This window comes from Rhinoraja longicauda, unplaced genomic scaffold (genome assembly GCF_053455715.1).
Source record: "Rhinoraja longicauda isolate Sanriku21f unplaced genomic scaffold, sRhiLon1.1 Scf002460, whole genome shotgun sequence".
NCBI lineage: Eukaryota > Metazoa > Chordata > Chondrichthyes > Rajiformes > Arhynchobatidae > Rhinoraja > Rhinoraja longicauda.
The window spans coordinates 1-11,184 of NW_027603673.1; the positions used below are offsets into that span (position 1 = coordinate 1).

Sequence of the window (11,184 nt, forward strand, 5' to 3'; positions counted from 1 at the left end):
ATTCCGAGTTCTGGGAGATGTGGAAGGACATCTATCCCCGTAAGTATCCAACATCCCCTCTCCCCCTCCCCCCCACTCCCCCCCTCCCTCCCCACCTCTCCCACCGCCTCTCCTCCCCACCTCTGCCCCCCCTCTCCCCCTCCTTTCCCCCCCTCCTCTCCTCCCCTCTCTCCCCCCGCTCTCCTCCCCTCCTCTCCTCCCCCCCTCCTCCCCTCCTCTCCTCCCCCCCTCCTCCCCTCCTCTCCTCCCCCCCTCTCCTCTCCCCTCTCCTCCCCCCCCTCTCTCCCCCTTCTCTCTCCCCCTTCTCTCTCTCCCCTCCCCTTACCCCCCTCCCTCTCAGAAACGTATCCAATTCTTAAAGGATTGGACGGGCTAGATGCAGGAAAAATGTTCCCGATGTTGGGGGAATCCAGAACCAGGGGGTCACACAGTTTAAGAATAAGGGGGAGGCCATTTAGGACTGAGATGAGGAGAAGCTTTTTCAGTTGTGAATCTGTGGGATTCTCTGCCACAGAAGGTAGTGGAGGCCAATTCACTGGATGTTTTCAAGAGAGAGTTAGATTCAGCTCTTAGGGCTAACGGAATCAAGGCGATATGGGGAGAAGGCAGGAACGGGGTACTGATTGTGGACGGTCAGCCGTGATCACATTGAATGGCGGCGCTGTCTCGAAGGGCCGAGTGGCCTCCTCCTGCACCAGTTGTCTGTGTTTCTCACACGGTGTGTGTCTCTGTGCTTCCAGCTGCTCTCCCTGGCATGGAAGGTGTTTGCTGTTTGTGTGGCGATTCCACCCCCACCCAGACCAACCTGATCGTTAATTGTGGAAAGTGCAATCAAGGTGAGGACAGGTAACGTAGAACGCAGGCCCTTCGGCCCACCGAGTCCGTACTGCCCCCGAGGCCAAGTTACCTACATTAATCTCCTTTCAGTTCAGTTTAGAGATACAGCGCGGAAACAGGCCCTTCGGCCTACCAAGTCCGTACTGCCCCCGGGGCCAAGTTACCTACATTAATCTCCTTTCAGTTCAGTTTAGAGATACAGCGCGGAAACAGGCCCTTCGGCCTACCAAGTCCGTACTGCCCCCGGGGCCAAGTTACCTACATTAATCTCCTTTCAGTTCAGTTTAGAGATACAGCGCGGAAACAGGCCCTTCGGCCCACCGAGTCCGTACTGCCCCCGGTGCCAAGTTACACAAATTACACATTTTCCCTAAGCGCATCACCTTTGATCTCTCGTTTCCACACCTTGCCCTTCCTTATCTCCGTGCCTCCCTCCCCCCTGACTCTCAGTCTGAAGAAGGGTCTCGACCCGAAACGTCGCCCATTCCTTCTCTCCAGAGATGCTGCCCGACCTGCTGAGTTACTCGAGCGTTGTGTGTCTGTTATCTCCTTTTAGTTTAGTTTAGAGATACAACGCGGAAACAGGCCCTTCGGCCCACCGAGCCCGCACTGCACATGATGCTAAGTTAAACTAACCTGCTTTTAGTTTAGATTCGTTTCGAGATACAGGGGCGGTCACGGTGGCGCAGCGGTAGAGTTGCTGCCTTACAGCGCCAGAGACCCAGGTTCGATCCCGACCACGGGCGCTGTCTGTACGGAGTTTGTCCGTTCTCCCCGTGACCTGCGTGGGTTTTCCCCGAGATCTCCGGTCTCCTCCCGCACTCCAAAGACGTGCAGGTTTGTAGGTTATTTGGCTTGGTATAAATGTAAATTTTTCTCAGTATTTCTTAGTAGGATAGTGTTAGTGTGCGGGGATCGCTGGTCGGCGCGGATTCGCCTTTTTCCGCGCTGTATCTCTAAACTAAACTAAACTAAAAGATACAGCGCGGAAAACAGGCCCTTCGGCCCGCAGTGTCCATGCCCAACATGATGCTGTTGAACCTATCTCCTTTAGTTTAGTTTAGAGATGCAGTGTGGAAACAGGCCCTTCGGCCCACCGAGTCCGCGCCGACCAGCGATCCCCGCGCACTAACACTTTCCCACGCACACTAGGGACAATTTACAAATTTACCAAAGCCAATTAGCCAACAAACCTCCACGTCTTTGGAGGGAGGGAGGAAACCGGAGCACCTGGAGAAAACCCACGGGGCGAACGTACAAACTCCGTACGGACAGCGCCCGTAGTCAGGATCAAAGTCTTTCACATTTTGACCTTTGGAGAGTGGTGGGGGGAGGGGGGGGGAGGTTTTGCGGTGGCGCAGCGGTAGAGTTGCTGCCTTACAGCGAATGCAGCGCCGGAGACTCAGGTTCGATCCTGACTACGGGCGCCGTCTGTACGGAGTTTGTACGTTCTCCCCGTGACCTGCGTGGGTTTTCTCCGAGATCTTTGGTTTCCTTCCACACTCCAAAGACGTACAGGTATGTAGGTTAATTGGCTGGGCAAATGTAAAAATTGTCCCTAGTGGGTGTAGGATAGTGTTAGTGTGCGGGGATCGCTGGGCGGCACGGACTTGGTGGGCCGAAGGGCCTGTTTCCGCGCTGTATCTCTAAATCTAAAATCTAAAATCTACCTCATCTGTGCCTCTCATTCTGCTGCTGTGGCTGATGACAATGGCATCATGGGTATGATGGGCCGAAGGGGCTGTTCCTAAACTCCAGCGAGCACAGGCCCACTGCCGTCAAAGGCTCATCGCATGTCAAAGCTTTTCACTGTACCTCGGTACACGTGACAATAAACTGAACTGAACGGAAGCCACTCATTCCTGGGATCGTTCTTCTGAGCCTCCTCTGGGACCCTCTCCAGAGCGAGCACTTCCTTCCTCAGATACGGGGCCCAAAATGGCTGACAACACTTCAAATGCGGCCTTCTAGAGCCGCAACATTTCATCCCTGTTTTTTGTACTCTAGTCCTCTCGAAATAAATGCTAGCATTGCGTTTGCCTTCCTTACAACCGATTCCACTTCCAAATTATAGAGCCTCGGCATTAAATCCTTGCTTCTACACTGCATTGGGCATTTAGTGTAGTCTAGTTTAGAGATACAACGTGACAAGATCATACCAATGGATTCAAGGTTGTTTTTGCTAGGAGATACAAAAGGAATAATACCAAAGCTAAGTTTGGATAAACATCAGGAAAGATTTCTCAAAATATCATTAGCAGTAGCAAAAAAATGTGTTGCGGTCACATGGAAAGAACAAAATGAAATAAGATTTGAAAGATGGCATGCAGAAATGCGGAGTTGTATCCCATTAGAAAAAGCAACGTATAATCTGAGAAATGGATATGACTTCTTTTTGAAGGTGTGGAACCCATTCATGGCAAAGCTAGGATTAAGAATAGGAAGTAGTTAAATTCAGGATTGCTTTGATACCTAACAAGAATTTAAAAAGAAATTACTCGGAAGTGACTCCCTCGGGACTCCAGGTTTTTCTTTCTTTCTTCTGCTTTTTCTTTTTCCTTCTTTTGAACTGGGGGGTGGGGGGGGGGGTGGGGGGGAGGGGAGAAAAATACAGAACAATACGTGTATAATCGAAGTTATAGGTCAGTGACTATTGTTTACTAAGGAATGTAAAATGTATAACGTATGGGTTCTGTTAAAACTTAAATAAAATATTTAAAAAAAAAGAAAAAAAAAGAGATACAGCGTGGATACAGGCCATTCGGCCCACCGATTACGCACCGACCAGCGATCCCCGCACACTGACACCATCCTACACACACTGGGGACAATTTTACACCTTCGCCAAGCCAATAAACCTGCAAACCCGCTCGTCTTTGGAGTGTGGAAGTCGACGCTAAATCTCGGAGTAAACCCACGGGGAGAACGTGCAAACTCCGCGCAGACAGCGCCCGTAGTCGGGATGGAACCCGGGTCTCTGGCGCCGTGAGGCAGCAGTTGTACCGCTGCGCCACCGTGCTGTTTCTGGGCTGGGCCTGGCTCTGATGATCAGCCCTCTCTCTCTCTCTCTCTCCTCGCTCTCAGGGTATCACCAGCAGTGCCACGCACCCCCCATCGACACGGACTCCCCCGCACACACCCGCTGGATCTGCCGACCGTGTGTCTTTGCTGTGGCCACCAAGGTAAGACCGGGGTCTCAACCCACCGCGTGGTCGTAGTTCATCAGCTCATCGTTCACAGTCCATGGGTTCACTGTTCCTGAGTTCACTGTTCATGAGTTCACTGTTCATGAGTTCACTGTTCATGAGTCCTCAGTTCATGACTCCTCGGTTCATGGGTCCTCGGTTCATGAGTCCTCAGTTCATGAGTCCTCGGTTCATGGGTCTCGGTTCATGAGTCCTCGGTTCATGAGTCCTCGGTTCATGGGTCCTCGGTTCATGTGTCCTCGGTTCATGAGTCCTCGGTTCATGGGTCCTCGGTTCATGAGTCCTCGGTTCATGGGTCCTCGGTTCATGGGTCCTCGGTTCATGAGTCCTCGGTTCATGGGTCCTCGGTTCATGGGTCCTCGGTTCATGCGTCTTCGGTTCATGAGTCCTCGGATCATGAGACCTCGGTTCATGAGTCCTCGGTTCATGGGTCCTCGGTTCATGGGTCCTCGGTTCATGAGTCCTCGGTTCATGTGTCCTCGGTTCATGGGTCCTCGGTTCATAAGTCCTCGGTTCATGAGTCCTCGGTTCATGGGTCCTCGGTTCATGGGTCCTCGGTTCACAGTCCACAGTTCATCAGTCCACAGTTCATCAGTCCACAGTTCATCAGTTCATCAGTCCACATTTCGTCAGTTCACAGTTCGTCAGTCCACAGTTCCTCAGTCCACAGTTCATCAGTCCACAGTTCATCAGTCCACAGTTCATCTGTCCACAGTTCACCAGTTCACAGTCCACAGTTCATCAGCCCACAGTTCATCAGTCCACAGTTCATCAATCCATAGTTCATCAGTCCATAGTTCATCAGTCCACAGTTCATCAGTCCACAGTTCACGGTTCATCAGTCCACCGTTCATCAGTCCACAGTTCATCAGTCCACAGTTCATCAGTCCACAGTTCATCAGTTCACAGTTCATCTGTCCACAGTTCATCAGTCCACAGTTCACCAGTCCACAGTTCATCAGTCCACAATTCATCAATCCACAGTTCATCAGTTTACAGTTCATCAGTTCACAGTTCACTAGTCCACAGTTCATCAGTCCACAATTCATCAATCCACAGTTCATCAGTTCACAGTTCATCAATCCACAGTTCATCAGTCCACAGTTCATCAGTCCACAGTTCATCAGTCCACAGTTCATCTGTCCACAGTTCACCAGTTCACAGTCCACAGTTCATCAGCCCACAGTTCATCAGTCCACAGTTCATCAGTCCATAGTTCATCAGTCCATAGTTCATCAGTCCACAGTTCATCAGTCCACAGTTCACGGTTCATCAGTCCACAGTTCATCAGTCCACAGTTCATCAGTCCACAGTTCATCAGTTCACAGTTCATCTGTCCACAGTTCATCAGTCCACAGTTCACCAGTCCACAGTTCATCAGTCCACAATTCATCAATCCACAGTTCATCAGTTCACAGTTCATCAGTTCACAGTTCACTAGTCCACAGTTCATCAGTTCACAGTTCATCAATCCACAGTTCATCAGTTCACAGTTTATCAGTTCACAGTTCACTAGTCCACAGTTCATCAGTCCGCAGTTTATCAGTCTCAGTTCATCAGTCCACAGTTCATCAGTCCATCAGTTCACAGTTCATCAGTCCATAGTTCATCAGTTCACAGTTCATCAGTCCACAGTTCATCAGTCCACCAGTTCACAGTTCATCAGTCCACAGTTCACCAGTTCACAGTTCATCAGTCCACAGTTCATCAGTCCACAGTTCATCAGTCCACAGTTCATCAGTCCACAGTTCATCAGTTCATCAGTCCACATTTCGTCAGTTCACAGTTCGTCAGTCCACAGTTCGTCAATCCACAGTTCATCAGTCCACAGTTCATCAGTCCACAGTTCATCAGTCCACAGTTCACCAGTTAGACAATAGACAATAGACAATAGACAATAGGTGCAGGAGTAGGCCAATCAGCCCTTCGAGCCAGCACCGCCATTCAATGCGATCATGGCTGATCACTCTCAATCAGTACCCCGTTCCTGCCTTCTCCCCATACCCCCTCACTCCGCTATCCTTAAGAGCTCTATCCAGCTCTCTCTTGAAAGCATCCAACGAACTGGCCTCCACTGCCTTCTGAGGCAGAGAATTCCACACCTTCACCACCCTCTGACTGAAAAAGTTCTTTCTCATCTCCGTTCTAAATGGCCTACCCCTTATTCTTAAACTGTGGCCCCTTGTTCTGGACTCCCCCAATATTGGGAACATGTTATCTGCCTCTAATGTGTCCAATTCCCTAATTATCTTATATGTTTCAATAAGATCCCCCCTCATCCTTCTAAATTCCAGTGTATACAAGCCCAATCGCTCCAGCCTTTCAACATACGACAGCCCCGCCATTCCGGGAATTAACCTAGTGAACCTACGCTGCACGCCCTCCATAGCAAGAATATCCTTCCTCAAATTTGGAGACCAAAACTGCACACAGTACTCCAGGTGCGGTCTCACCAGGGCCCGGTACAACTGTAGAAGGACCTCTTTGCTCCTATACTCAACTCCTCTTGTTACGAAGGCCAACATTCCATTGGCTTTCTTCACTGCCTGCTGTACCTGCATGCTTCCTTTCATTGACTGATGCACTAGGACACCCTGATCTCGTTGAACTCCCCCTCCTCCTAATTTGACACCATTCAGATAATAATCTGCCTTTCTAATCTTACTTCCAAAGTGAATAACCTCACACTTATCTACATTAAACTGCATCTGCCATGTATCCGCCCACTCACACAACCTGTCCAAGTCACCCTGCAGCCTTATTGCATCTTCCTCACAATTCACACTACCCCCCAACTTAGTATCATCTGCAAATTTGCTAATGGTACTTTTAATCCCTTCGTCCAAGTCATTAATGTATATCGTAAATAGCTGGGGTCCCAGCACCGAACCTTGCGGTACCCCACTGGTCACTGCCTGCCATTCCGAAAGGGACCCATTTATCCCCATTCTTTGCTTTCTGTCTGCAAACAATTTTCTATCCATGTCAGTACCCTACCCCCAATACCATGTGCCCTAATTTTGCCCACTAATCTCCTATGTGGGACCTTGTCGAAGGCTTTCTGAAAGTCGAGGTACACCACATCCACTGACTCTCCCTTGTCAATTTTCCTAGTTACATCCTCAAAAAATTCCAGTAGATTTGTCAAGCATGATTTCCCCTTCGTAAATCCATGCTGACTCGGAATGATCCCATTACTGCTATCCAAATGCTCAGCAATTTCGTCTTTTATAATTGACTCCAGCATCTTCCCCACCACTGATGTCAGACTAACTGGTCTATAATTACCCGTTTTCTCTCTCCCTCCTTTCTTAAAAAGTGGGATAACATTTGCTATCCTCCAATCCACAGGAACTGATCCTGAATCTATAGAACATTGAAAAATGATCTCCAATGCTTCCACTATTTCTAGAGCCACCTCCTTAAGTACTCTGGGATGCAGACCATCAGGCCCTGGGGATTTATCAGCCTTCAGTCCCATCAGTCTACCCAAAACCATTTCCTGCCTAATGTGGATTTCCTTCAGTTCCTCCATCACCCTAGGTTCTCCGGCCCCTAGAACATTTGGGAGATTGTGTGTATCTTCCTCAGTGAAGACAGATCCAAAGTAACGGTTTAACTCGTCTGCCATTTCTTTGTTCCCCATAATAAATTCCCCTGCTTCTGTCTTCAAGGGACCCACATTTGCCTTGACTATTTTTTTCCTCTTCACGTACCTAAAAAAACTTTTGCTATCCTCCTTTATATTATTGGCTAGTTTACCCTCGTACCTCATCTTTTCTCCCCGTATTGCCTTTTTAGTTAACTTTTGTTGCTCTTTAAAAGAGTCCCAATCCTCTGTCTTCCCACTCTTCTTTGCTATGTTATACTTCCTCTCCTTAATTTTTATGCTGTCCTTGACTTCCCTTGTCAGCCACAGGTGTCTCTTACTCCCCTTAGAGTCTTTCCACCTCTTTGGAATAAATTGATCCTGCAACCTCTGCATTATTCCCAGGAATACCTGCCATTGCTGTTCTACCGTCTTCCCTGCTAGGGCCTCCTTCCAATCAATTTTGGCCAGCTCCTGCCTCATGCCTCTGTAATCCCCTTTGCTATACTGTAATACCGACACTTCCGATTTTCCCTTCTGCCTTTCCATTTGCAGAGTAAAACTTATCATGTTGTGATCACTGCCTCCTAATGGCTCTTTTACCTCTAGTCCCCTTATCAGATCAGGATCATTACACAACACTAAATCCAGAATTGCCTTCTCCCTGGTAGGCTCCAGTACAAGCTGTTCTAAGAATCCATCTCGAAGGCACTCTACAAACTCTCTTTCCTGGGGTCCATTTCCAACCTGATTTTCCCAGTCTACCTGCATGTTGAAATCTCCCATAACCACCGTAGCATTACATTTTTGACACGCCAATTTTATCTCCTGATTCAACTTGCACCCTATGTCGAGGCTACTGTTTGGGGGCCTATAGATAACTCCCATTAGGGTCTTTTTACCCTTACAATTCTCATTTCTATCCATACTGATTCAACATCTCCTGATTCTATGTCACCCCTTGCAAGGGAATGAATATCATTCCTTACCATCAGAGCAACCCCACCCCCTCTGCCCACCTGTCTGTCTTTTCTATACGTTGTGTACCCCTGAATATTCAGTTCCCAGCCCTGGTCCTCTTGTAGCCATGTCTCAGTGATCCCTACAACTTCATACTTGCCCATGACTAACTGAGCCTCAAGCTCATCCACTTTATTTTTTATACTACGCGCATTTAAGTACAACACTTTAACTTCTGTATTTACCTCCCCTCTCACATCGTTCACAATTGGCCCTGCCCTTAATTTCTTTTCCCCTCTAGAACTTCTGTTCCCATTCTTCCGAGAGTCTTTTGCAATATCTCCTGTATTCCCTTTTACCTCATCTTCATATTCACAATTTGTTAACCCCTCCCCCCCACTACTTAGTTTAAAGCCACAGGTGTCACACTAGCAAACCTGCCTGCCAGAATGTTTGTACCCCTGCTGTCACAGTCCACAGTTCATCAGTCCACAGTTCATCAGTCCACAGTTCATCAGTCCACAGTTCATCGTCCACAGTTCATCAGTCCACAGGTTCATGAGTCCTCGGTTCATGGGTCCTCGGTTCATGGGTCCTCGGTTCATGAGTCCTCGGTTCATGGGTCCTAGGTTCATGGGTCCTCGGTTCATGAGTCCTCGGTTCATGGGTCCTCGGTTCATGTGTCCTCGGTTCATGAGTCCTCGGTTCATGGGTCCTCGGTTCATGTGTCCTCGGTTCATGAGTCCTCGGTTCATGGGTCCTCGGTTCATGGGTCCTCGGTTCATGGGTCCTCGGTTCATGAGTCCTCGGTTCATGGGTCCTCGGTTCATGAGTCCTCGGTTCATGAGTCCTCGGTTCATGGGTCCTCGGTTCATGGGTCCTCGGTTCATGAGTCCTCGGTTCATGAGTCCTCGGTTCATGAGTCCTCGGTTCATGGGTCCTCGGTTCATGGGTCCTCGGTTCATGGGTCCTCGGTTCATGAGTTCACGTGTTCACAGTCCACAGTTCATCAGTCCATCAGTCCACAGTTCATCAGTCCACAGTTCACAGTTCATCAGTCCACAGTTCATCAGTTCATCAGTCCACAGTTCATCAGTCCACAGTTCATCAGTCCACAGACCACAGTTCATCAGTCCACAGTTCATCAGTTCATCAGTTCACAGTTCACAGTTCATCAGTCCACAGTTCATTAGTCCACAGTTCATCAGTCCACAGTTCATCAGTCCACAGTTCATCAGTTCATCAGTCCACAGTTCATCAGTCCACATTTCATCAGACCACAGTCCACAGTTCATCAGTCCACAGTTTATCAGTTCATCAGTTCATAGTTCATCAGTTCACAGTTCATCAGTCCACAGTTCACCAGTCCAAAGTTCATCAGTCCACAGTTCATCAGTCCACAGTTCATCAGTCCACAGTTCATCAGTCCGCAGTTCATCAGTCCACAGTTCATTAGTCCACAGTTCACCAGTTCACAGTTCATCAGTCCACAGTTCATCAGTCCACATTTCGTCAGTTCGTCAGTCCACAGTTCATCAGTCCACAGTTCATCAGTCCACAGTTCATCAGTCCACAGTTCATCAGTCCACAGTTCACCAGTTCACAGTCCACAGTTCGTCAGTCCACAGTTCATCAGTCCACAGTTCATCAGTCCACAGTTCATCAGTCCACAGGTTCATGGGTCCTCGGTTCATGGGTCCTCGGTTTATGAGTCCTCGGTCCATGGGTCCTCGGTTCATGGGTCATCGGTTCATGGGTCCTCGGTTCATGAGACCTCCGTTCATGAATCCTCAGTTTATGAGTCCTCGGTTCATGGGTCCTCGGTTCATGGGTCCTCGGTTCATGGGTCCTCGGTTCATGGGTCCTCGGTTCATGCGTCCTCGGTTCATGGGTCCTCGGTTCATGGGTCCTCGGTTCATGATTCCTCGGTTCATGGGTCCTCGGTTCATGTGTCCTCGGTTTATGAGTCCTCGGTTCATGGGTCCTCGGTTCATGTGTCCTCGGTTCATGAGTCCTCGGTTCATGGGTCCTCGGTTCATGGGTCCTCGGTTCATGAGTCCTCGGTTCATGAGTCCTCGGTCCATGGGTCCTCGGTTCATGGGTCCTCGGTTCATGAGTCCTCCGTTCATGAGTCCTCGGTTCATGAGTCCTCGGTTCATGGGTCCTCGGTTCATGGGTCCTCGGTTCATGAGTCCTCGGTTCATGAGTCCTCGGTTCATGGGTCCTCGGTTCATGGGTCCTCGGTTCATGGGTCCTCGGTTCATGGGTCCTCGGTTCATGAGTTCACGTGTTCACAGTCCACAGTTCATCAGTCCATCAGTCCACAGTTCATCAGTCCACAGTTCATCAGTCTCAGTTCATCAGTCCACAGTTCACAGTTCATCAGTCCACAGTTCATCAGTTCATCAGTCCACAGTTCATCAGTCCACAGTTCATCAGTCCACAGACCACAGTTCATCAGTCCACAGTTCATCAGTTCACAGTTCATCGGTCCACAGTTCATCCGTCCACAGTTCATCAGTTCACAGTTCACCAGTTCACAGTTCATCAGTCCACAGTTCACCAGTCCAAAGTTCATCAGTCCACAGTTCA

At 49.2% G+C, this 11,184-nt stretch overlaps 1 long non-coding RNA gene across 1 annotated transcript; it reads left to right on the forward strand.

The window, feature by feature from the left end:
* On the forward strand, window positions 1-4,020 carry LOC144591860 (uncharacterized). The gene is made up of 3 exons (XR_013547036.1): window positions 1-39; window positions 741-836; window positions 3,922-4,020. It is a non-coding gene; the product is annotated as an uncharacterized LOC144591860 (long non-coding RNA).
* The last annotated feature ends 7,164 nt before the right edge of the window (window positions 4,021-11,184 follow it).